Raw genomic sequence first — 10,942 nt, forward strand, 5'->3', positions numbered from 1 at the left:
CATTACCGAAGTCGAGGCGTGAGGTTACCAGCGCATGCACAACCGTCTCGAGATCCCTTACTTCCAGAAAAGGGCGCAGCTGGCATATCAGCCGAAGCTGATAACAGGCGCTCCTGACCGTCGCATTTACCTGATTTGTCATCAGGAGCGACGCGTCAAGGAGCACCCCCAGACTGCGAACACAGTCGCTGGAGGAGAGTGTGACCCCATCCAGGACTGGAAGTTGCAACCCAATTCTTGGTTTCGGGGCCGCTACCATGAGCACCTCTGTCTTGTCTGGATTCAGTTTCAATCTGTTTTTCCTCATCCAGCCCATTACCGCCTGAAGACATTCATTGAGAGAAGAGATGCCATCGGAATTCGAGGCCGACGAACGAGATACGGAGAAATAGAGAAACTCACACATACACATGTACACTCACACATACACTTTCCCTTTTAACTTAAAAAGAAACTAGCATGACTAATAAAGTGTTGTGTCAATATTTACAACATTGTAAATGTGTGCTATGGTGCAGTGAAATGTAGCATTCTCAACAACACTTCACTTTGCAATTAAGGCCTCTCCATCAATTGCCAGTCCCGTCTATTGGCCGACAAGACTTAGTGTGAAATTCATTAGAGTGTTTGTTTCACAACTCCAAACTAAAAACAAATTAGTAAGATAAGTCAGATGCTTGTTAAAAGTGCATTGGTTTTGCCACTAATTTAGTAGTTAAGTGTTGAACTGGAAAAAATTAAATATGCATCATTAATCACCATAGGAAAGTTTCCTGATAATTTCTATTTTTCATTACAATGACATGATTGGGTAACCATTTACCCATTGCCATTGCATTCAACGAGGAGTATGCCAAAGTACCAACATAATTTTGTTTGTGTGTGTACACAGGGCCAGACTGGTGATGGCTGGCTCCTCCTCAATAACCATATCTTAGTGACCATGCCTGCACAGTGGTTTATAGGACAGACTATATCCTGCCATCTGTAGAGTTGAGTTTGGGGGCAAACAGACAGTGAGATTCAAGTCTACATATCTAAGGGCCTGAACAGACAGGCCAAAATAAAGCTGCTTCGGGACACTTTGGGGGTATGCTGTTTAAATGACACACACATCTTAAGAGACCAGAAGCTGTGCCAAAGCTGCACCCCAGTCCTTAGGACTGGAGCATGGCTTTGGTGCAGCTTCCAGCCTCTTAGGATGCATACAGCGTGTAAACAGCATACCTGCAAAGTGACTCAAAGCAGCTTTATTTTAGCAGGTCTGTTTGGGCTCTAGGTTCTCATTTCAAAGGGCTTAATCTATGGTTATTCAGCATGATGAAAGGTATCTCAGTGTAACTGAAATCTCCTCTTCTGCTTTGCTTTCTTTTACATAGGTAACAAGGATGCTGAGCACACAGGCAGGATATGATGGGGCAACCCTGTTGTAACCTGCCTGTGGATCCAGTCTGTTTCCACTGATAGAACCTACCTCTTTTGGCATGGTAATAGGCAGGTGTTCAAATGCCCACCCGCTGCTGCATTGTGGAGCCGCTGTAACTGCCGCCTCACCTCTCACCGCCACTACGATTCTACTTCTAGGCTCCTACCGTGACTCCTAAGGTCAGAAAGGGGGCATTTCGCTTCTCCCACATGGCCAGGTGCAGCCTTCAAACATCACAGGCCATGACTAGGGCATGCAAGTAAAACAGAGGTGGGTGTTTGGGGGAGCACAGCCATCACATGCAGTGGCTGTCATCACAAAGTTTCTGGGAAACTGCCGCAAATAAGGTGGTTTTCAGAAAACACACAAAGGACCGGTTGGGTCATTGTCAGACCAGATCTGACGGAATGGTGTCCAGTGTGCTTATCCCCAGCCCAAGGCCATTGGCCTGCATCATCTCAAAGGGATAGTGCCAGACCAGGAGGAACACAAGCCTTTTGGCTCATGTGTACAGCCTTGAGGTCTGTCTAAAGCTTCTCTGCACTTGATTCATTATGCCTTCCTTTAAAAAAAAATCTACAACAGTATTGTTGAAAATGTGAGTTATAATAATAGGCTGCTTTGAGTAGCAATCTGATCTTAGGCCCTTATCACATGAGGCATTTACTGCACTGGAACTGTGGCACAAACGCTTGAGAAGCATGGAGGTGGGATCACCGGCTGTGCTTCTCAAATGTCTTTGAGGCATTTTGCTGTTCTTCCATTGTGAAAACGTTCACAGAGCAGCCATTTTTTGCATAACGGAAGATCCTGTCATTACAGAAATGGCTGTTCTGTGAACAGTTTGTCGACGGGAGAATAGCGGGACATGCTTCTATGATGCTTCAGAAGCATACTGGCGATCCCACCTCCATGCATCTGAAGTGTTTGGGCCACGATTCCAGCGTGGTAAGTGCCTCATGTGATAAGGTCCTTAGAGTTATACTTAGGGAAGAAAGGAGTTATTTTCCAGTTGCTACTATCTAGAGAACTGTACAATTATACTTTATTTCTATAGCGCTGTAGATTTACACAGTGTTGTACATACAAACAATAAAATAGATAAAATAAACCTGCCCATGGCATACAATCTAAGAAAGTCAGATCTCACCAAGAGTCAAAATTTGGGCAGTCAGGTTCTGGGGATAATGAGAGGTTTAGACAAAGTAAGCTACAAACCATGCATGGATCAAAATAGGCAAACAGTGAGGGCGCAAACAGACAGGCCAAAATAAAGCTGCTTCAGGTCACTTTGGAGGTATGCTGTTTAAATGATGCATGTGTCCTAAGAGGCCAGAAGCTGCAACAAAGCCACGCTCCAGTCCTAAGGACTGGAGTGCAGCTTTAGTGCAGCTTCTGGCTTCTTCAGATGTGCGTGTCATTTAAACAGTGTACCTCCAAAGTGACCCAAAGCAGCTTTATTTTGACCTGTCTGCTTGGGCCCTGAGTTCCAAAAATCCAAAGAAAGATCAAAAGGGCCACTAAATCCAGACAGGGTCCCTGATCTGAGGGGATGGGTACAGGTGCTTTAACTGTGTCTTTTATACTAGAGATAAGTTGCTTAGACACAAGGGCTTTTTTTTGGTCTGATGGGCAGGAACTGAACCTTGTGATCAGATGACTGAACACTGTAGCCAACATAGCACCCACGAACCACAGAGTTCACTCAGCTTGCCAGGCTTGCAGCGATGGCACAGCAGATATGGCATAAGCTTATTATGTCTGCTGCAACAAAAAATACATGCCTATTATTTAATTTCAACTCAGCACTAAGAGCCATGTTCTGCACCAAACATTTACAGTCAGCCAGCACTTCCCCTCTCTGAAAAAAATCATGTTTGTATTTACCTGTCTCCACAAGTTGTCTGTATTTGGTGAACTTTAATGGCTTCAGCACTTTAATCACTATGCAAACTCTTCCCCTAGTAAATTAATCTCACCATGTTTGTCAGTGTGCTTCCTCGCTAAACATTATCCAGCATGCTATGTTGATGAAAACAAACTTCACATGAAAGCAAAGACTGGTTGGATGAAAGGAAATTGGATTGATTAACTGATGAAACTAGCCTCCCACTTAACCATATGCCTTTAACTGTACACAAAAAGGTGAGCCTCAAAAGCTAAATGACAGGAAAGTAGAAAGATGTCAATCTTCTATTCCTGCTTGTTTATGGATCCACTCCACTTCTGGGTCCAGCAGCAACTACCTGAAAGAAGCGCTTGTTCAGAGGATTGTGTTTGGTTAAAAAGACTTGTACTCAATCTCAGGTTACTGATCATATGAATTACATCTACACATAGCAATTCCTTCAAGGGACAAAACATGCTGCATTAGATTGTACAATATGTCTCCTTGTGTTTTAGTGTTGTGAATACAAATTCAAATGCTACACCTTGAAACTGCAAAAGAATTCCATACTATAATGAAAGCTTATTGTGAATCAATAAAAATTGGGCTTACTTTAGCAGCTATGATTGCTCTAGTCTGCTTGAAATGCCTGCAACAGAAATGAGCAGCTTGGTTTCAGACCACTGCTGTGTATATTTAACTGCTGGATACTTGATCACAAAATAATATGGCTGGATAAGAACATAGATTCCTCTTCTGGTATAAGATTGCTAATTTTACTTATCTAGAGACTGTTACAATATTCCATTAACAAGGATGGTACGAGTTTACAAGCTAAATCAAGAATAACAACATAAATAATAATAATAATAAAATATTTATTTATATCCCGCCTTTCTGCAGATCAAGGCGGCTTACAGTATAAAATGCAACAATACAATAACACCAACAAGGAAATTACAGTTAAAATAACAAGCACAGATTAAAATAACAATGTCCAGCTAGCTCGAGATAACAAAACAATAACAGTGGGGGGGAGGGAAAGCATCATCGAGGACAATTAGGGGAAAGCCTGTTGGAATAAAAAGGTTTTTAACCCCTTTTTAAACTGGTCAAGGGAGGTGGCCGAGCGGAGCTCGCCGGGAAGCGATTTCCAGAGCTGAGGGGCCGAGGTGGAAAAGGCCCTCTGCGTTGTTATAACATATTTCGCATCTGGAACTCTCAGTAATTGCTTCCTGGCAGATCTGAGTGTGCGGAGCGGATTGTATGGAGAGAGGCGGTCCTCCAAGTACCCTGGGCCCAAGCCAGAAATATTACTCTACCTATAAACATCATAAAACATAACCGTATTGTTGGCCTATTCTAAACGACTGTCTTATAATTATAGGTAAGGAAGAAGTATTTGAAACTTCCTCAAAAAACCTTCTACAGTCTACATCCCACTTCTTATATAACCCTCAAGGCTAAATTTCAACGGTAAAATAATTGAACAAAAAAGCAACAAAAAGCAAAAAGCAGAAGTCATTTTTCTATGAAGCTAACATGACTGCTTAGTGCTTTAGAGGCTCTAATGTTACCTGATGTGACCACCATTGCACCATACTGGACTCTGGAAAGAGATTTTACAGATTTTAAAAGCCAGATATGTATAGAATTAGTATGCAAAAGGGATCTTGTGACACCTTTGAAACTAACTGAAAGAAAGAAGCAGGTAGCCTGAACTTTAGTGCTAGTTTTTAACTGAATCCAGAAAAAAACTGAAAGACTGTGAAAATCTTTTAATAGCCTCATAAAATGTTCATGCTGGCCTAGCCACCGTGGCCCATGCTGGTTACCATTTTGAAGCAGTTGTATTTTGCACACACTTCTGAAATATCCTAAGGTGTTACCACAACAACATGCCTAGATGTTGCTAGAGAACGAACAACAAGGCTCAGAAAAATAATTTATCACAACCCATAGTTTTAGGTACCGTATATACTAGACTACAGGTCAAGAAATTTATGCCCCAAACTGGACCCTATAATCCTGGGTCGAATTATATATAGGTCAATAACTAGTATTGCTTAGAAAGGTCCTAAAACAAGCCTGATGCTCCACTCTTGGTGTCTCAAGGCACTCTCTCTCTCTCTCTCTCTCTGTTTTTGTGTGTGTGTGTGTGAAAGAGGTTCCCAGCCTGATTTGCCAGCCTCCTCTTCCCATGGAAAAAACTCCACATTTAACACAGTTTGCTTCCCTTCCTAGTCTGATTTGCAAACCTTCCTTTCCCATGGAAAAAACCTCGCCATTTAACATCACTTGCTTCCCTTCCCAGTCCGATTTGCAAGTCTCCTCTTCACATTTAACCCAATTTGCTTCCCTTCTCAATCCAATGAAAAAACCTCTCCTGAAGCACCTGGGAATCAGTTTAGGTGGTCAGGAAAGGTCCAGAGAAGAGGAGGAGGGATGGAAATGGTATTTTCCCATTTCCATCTTTCCTTATAGCCACATAAGTTTTACCCTCAACTTATCCACGGGTCATATCAAAATCCATGATTTTGACCCTGAACTTATACATGCAGTCGACCTGTACACGAGTATATACAGTATATTTGCTCTCGGGTCATCTCCAGGCCTATCTGTGAGGCCTGCCTTGCACGCCTGACCTCATGAAAGGCAAGAAGGGTTTCATGGCCTCCTACACATCTGTACCTTCTGTGGATTGCTAGGCTTTCAGCATAACCTTAATTCCAACTTTTTAACATAACCTTCATTGCAAATGCTGTGGCCTCTGAGGGTAAAGAAGAACAGCAAGGCACAGTTTCATCACACTTGGACCCCACAAGCTGTTGAGAGCCCCCTCCTTGACTACACTGCTATGCCTTGAGGGAGAGAAGAGCAGCCACAATCAGCTCCATCATATTTGAGCCCCAGCAGCAGGCGAGAAACCGTCTCTCAATTCTGACTACCATTGCTATGGTTTTATAAGGGAAAGAAGAGCAACCAGGAAATGCTGGATTTAATTCCTACCCCACCATCCCCTTTTCTTTATGTGTTGTATATTTATAACTTTATCACACTAGCCTACTGTTCTGCTACAATCACAATACTTTAAGTATGGAAGCAACATTTCTTATCACACTTTCCCCCATGTTAATGCTTTGGAGATTCATGGCTGTGTGATCTGATGTGCAGTCTTCCTCTCTTTCTGCTGCCTTCTACCTCACCTAGCATTATTGTCTTTTCCAATGATTTCTGCCTTCTCATGATGTGGCCAAAATTTGACAGCCTCAATTCAATCATCTTGGCTTGCAGGGAGAGTTTAGGCTTGATCTATTCCAGGACCCATTTGTTTGTCCACATTATCCTCAACACTCTTCTCCAGCACCACATTTCAAATGAGTTGATTTTCTTTGGTATAAATACTCATAAATAAGTAAATTTTAGGAGCTACAAGCTAAAAGAATATCACAGCAAGGTGACCAGTAGCTTTAATCCTGTTGTAGCACAATTGCTATCCTTTTTGATGGTCCTACCATGTTGCCCTTCCTATTTTATCATGGGTTTTTGACTTAGTTCCTTATGTTCCTGGCACTTTGGTTGCCACATTTATACAGCTAATGGCTCCGATCATTTAACAGTGGGTTAATTTTAGCAGGATTAAGCACCTGAACTATCTGGACAAATGGCTGGATAGACAGGTAGCCAGACACATAGGCAGGCAAGCAGATAAGACCACTTCCCAACTAGGTTTCTAAGCACTGAGATTTAACAGCACTAACACCAGGATCAGAACAAAGTGACAACTTCTCTTCAATTGGTGAGCCTCCATGTTACATTTGTACTTAAAACATTTCATAACACGTTGCATTTCAGAAGGAAGTTGCTTCTCTTTTCTTCCATGGGAACAAGAGCAGGCTTGTTTACAAGAGCAACAACATACAAAAGTAGACTCTAGTTTTAAAGATAGCACTCCCAGAAATAACAAGTAAATAAATTGAGTTGTGAAACTGAGGTGTGAAATTGAAGTTTTTCTATAAAATGCAGACCAACTCCCACCTACATGAGAAATTCAGCAGTGTCATCCTTATGTTAAGCACCCACCTAGAAACATCTGTGGGTTTTACTTTTAAATTAATGCCTTCCCTCACTATGGCAATCCCATTTATATCTCATCCCCCTCATGTGCAGTCATCCTTTCACACAAGAGGATTCCATATCCTGCTTTTTACATATTTTTTTGGTTCAATTTCAGTTCTGGAGGTGAAGACCGATAAATCTTCAATTTTATAAAACTAGACCCTTTAAAATATTGCATATTTATTACAAAATTACAAGCCTCATTAAAATCTATAATGATAAATTATCCAGTCTCTTGATCCTGTCAACTGATGTTATTAACTGTTATTGGTCTACATAAAACAATAGTGGTTTACTGCTTCTTTATTGAAAACTGCCTCAATCTTAAATAATCCCTAATCAATAGCAATAGCAAGTACATTTCTATACTGCTTATCATTGCACTTAAGCACTCCCTAATGTGTAAGCTAATTGCCCCCAACAAGCTGGGCACTCAGAAGGATGTAAGCCTGAGTCCAGCTTGAGCCTCCAGGCTGTTATTTCAGAGAAATTTAGTGCATATACTGTGATTTTACTCAGTCTGTAACCCCGCTTTGATCCAACCGGGAGAGGCGGGAAAACATAAATAAAATTTTATTGTTGTTGTTGTTATTATTATTGAACTCGCAACCTTATGGCTTTTAACCACTGCACCACCAGGGCTCTTTATTGCAGGGGTCAGCATACCCGGAGTGCAATGGATGAGCCTCACCCTGCGAAAACCACCTTCAAGATCAATGGTGTCTCCCCTGCCAGGTAAGAATAGTTACCTTTTCTTGTTTCCCTTTCTGCAACAAGAAAGTGCCAGCTCCCTACCATCCATCATGACTATAGATTTAGAGCATCTCCCTCAATCAAGAGTTTAGTATGGTACTTTTTAAAAGTAATTTGTTCCTGACACATGTTACAATGAGGGAAATGCCATTCATTCCATTGCTCATTGCTGTTTACTCAAAGTAAGTCATTATGTTACTCACTGTACTACAGCTGTTGTGTTTTCAAGTCATTTCCAACTGATGGCAACCCTAAGGCAAATTTCCAACAGGGGTTTCTTGGCAAGATTAGTTCAGAGGAGGTTTGGCTTTGCCTTCCTCTGAGGCTGAGAGTGTGTGATTTGCCCAAGGTCACTCTCTAAGGTTTTCATGGCTGAGCAGGGATTTGAACATGGTCCAACACTGAAATCACTATACCACACCACTACCATATTGCTTTTTAAAAGCAATTAAAATATACATAACCCACTCATCCCAAATTACTGCCCAAAATTAACAGTGGTTTTCATTTGCACGGGCTGGGTCTTGATTTTGGTGTTTTTCAAGACTGGTAGCCAACCTTTGATTACTTTAAGGGTTTTTTCTTTTCTGTTGAAATTGTCCAGGTGTTTATAGATTTCAATGGCTTCCCCATGCATTCTGACATGATAGTTGTTGGCAAGGTCCAGAATTGATTTTATTCTTATCCACTTTCTTCACTGTCCACCTCTCACATCTGTACATGGCAATGGGGAATGGCTCTATGATTCTAAATTTTGTGCTCAGTTGTATATCTTTACATGTTAGGATCTTGTCTAGTCATTTCATAGCTGCCCTCCCAATTCCTAATCTTCTGATCTCTTGACTACAGTCCTCATTCTGATCAATGTTTGATCCAAGGTATAGGAACTCTTTTACTGTTTTGATTTCCTCATTGTTTAGGTTGAATTTATGATGATCCTCCATGGTCATTATTTTTATTTCTTTATGTGCAGCAGTAAGCCTGCCTTTGTGCTTTCTTCTTTGACCTTCCTATGATATTTTGCTGACATCCCTTCCTCCTATCTTTACTCCTGCCTCTGAGTCTAAACCAGCTCTTTGATGGTATTTTCTGTACAAGTTGAACAAATGGGGTGATAGTATGCAGCCTTGCCATACCCCTTTGCCAACTAGAACAATTCTGTTTCTCCGTGTTCTTTTTAACAACAGTCTCTTGTCCTAAGTACAGATTTCTCATCAGTATTATCAAATGTAGTGGCACTCCCATGTCTTTAAGAGCGTTTCATAGCTTTTCATGACCTACGTAGTCAAAGGTTTTGCTATTGTTATAAAGCGCATGCTGATTCTCTTTTGGGATTCCTTAGGATGCTCCACTAGCCACTGTATGTTTGCTATGTGGTCCCTGGTACCTCTTCCTTTCCTGAGCCCCACTTGCACCGCTGAGATTTCTCTCTCCATTGGATTCTATGCAGCAGGATTTTGAACATGAGTTTGCTTGCATGGGAAATTAATGCTATGGTCATATAGTTCCTGCAGTCTTCTGTGTCTCCATTTTTGTGGATAGGGATGTATATTGATCATTTCTAGTCTGTTGGCCACCATTGTTTTCCATATTTGTTGGCATATTTTAGTTAACACTAAAGTTGATTCTGTCTGTGTGGACTGTGGCAATTCAATTGGCATATCATCTGTTCCTTGTGATTTATTGGTCCCAATTTCACTTATTATTCTCTTATTCTTGATGTGATATCCTCTATGATTTAGATTATTATCACCAATCCTACTTGAAGTGATGTCGGTTTCTGCCTACCATATAAATATAAGGTAGGGAACCCTGACATAGGGAACCCTGGTGATGCAGTGGTTAAATGCCAGTACTGCAGCCACAAGGTTGTGAATTCGATCCCAGGCAGGGCTGCAGGGTGCACTCAGCCTTCCTTCCTTTCGTAGGTTGGTAAAATGAGTACCTAGCTTGTTCGGGGCAATTGGCTTACACATTGTAAATTGCTTAGGGAGTGCTAGCTCACTGATAAGCAGCACAGAAATATATTTGCTATTGATATTGCTATGTGCTGGATGCTATATGAAAGAGGTCTGAGTTACAGAATAAGAATTAGCTTAAAATAGTCTTTTGGTGAGAGTTTGCATTACACTGACACTAATTCAAGGTGCAACAAAGGAGGATGTATGCAAACAAAGCCCCCTTAATTGCTTCTACTAACATTGATCTGATAGTAGCAATGAGGTAGGCATTGTATAAAACCCAGTAATAAGACAATTGTTATACTCAGAATGGCCATGTTTGTCATCCTGAATTTAACTGTGAGGTATTCTGTATAGTCATACTGGTCCTTATGTAACTACATTCAGTTTGCTCATTTGTGAGATTTACCGCATCACAACAGTTGAAAATTCACAGCATGAAAATTGTCCCAACTACATGTGTCTGGGTCTATTCAGTATTGCTGCTATACACCACTATGGCTTTGGAGTTTTTAAACTCACCTGCAAATGCATCACAACCAATATGCAATAACAGTTTAAAAAATTGTTTTATTTATATACCGCTATTCCAAAGATTATAGCGGTGAACAGCAAGTAAGCTAATTAGCAAGTAAGCTAATTTGCCCACAACAGTCTGGGTACTCATTTTAGCAACCGCGGAAGGATGCAAGCCTGAGTCGAGCTTGGGCCCTTTTGCTGGTCTTGAACTCGCAACCTTGTGGTTTTGAGTGAATGGCTGCAGTACAGGCATTTAACCACTGCGCCACCAGTAGT

At 41.3% G+C, this 10,942-nt stretch overlaps 1 protein-coding gene and 1 pseudogene across 1 annotated transcript in view; both read right to left on the bottom strand.

Moving 5' to 3' along the window:
* SUCLG2 (succinate-CoA ligase GDP-forming subunit beta) overlaps window positions 1–10,942 on the bottom strand; it is a 289,145-nt gene that overhangs the window by 150,402 nt on the left and 127,801 nt on the right. The window lies entirely within an intron of this gene.
* Window positions 8,033–8,176, bottom strand: LOC121924497 (annotated as a pseudogene).

The sequence above is a fragment of the Sceloporus undulatus genome, chromosome 2, assembly GCF_019175285.1.
Source record: "Sceloporus undulatus isolate JIND9_A2432 ecotype Alabama chromosome 2, SceUnd_v1.1, whole genome shotgun sequence".
NCBI lineage: Eukaryota > Metazoa > Chordata > Lepidosauria > Squamata > Phrynosomatidae > Sceloporus > Sceloporus undulatus.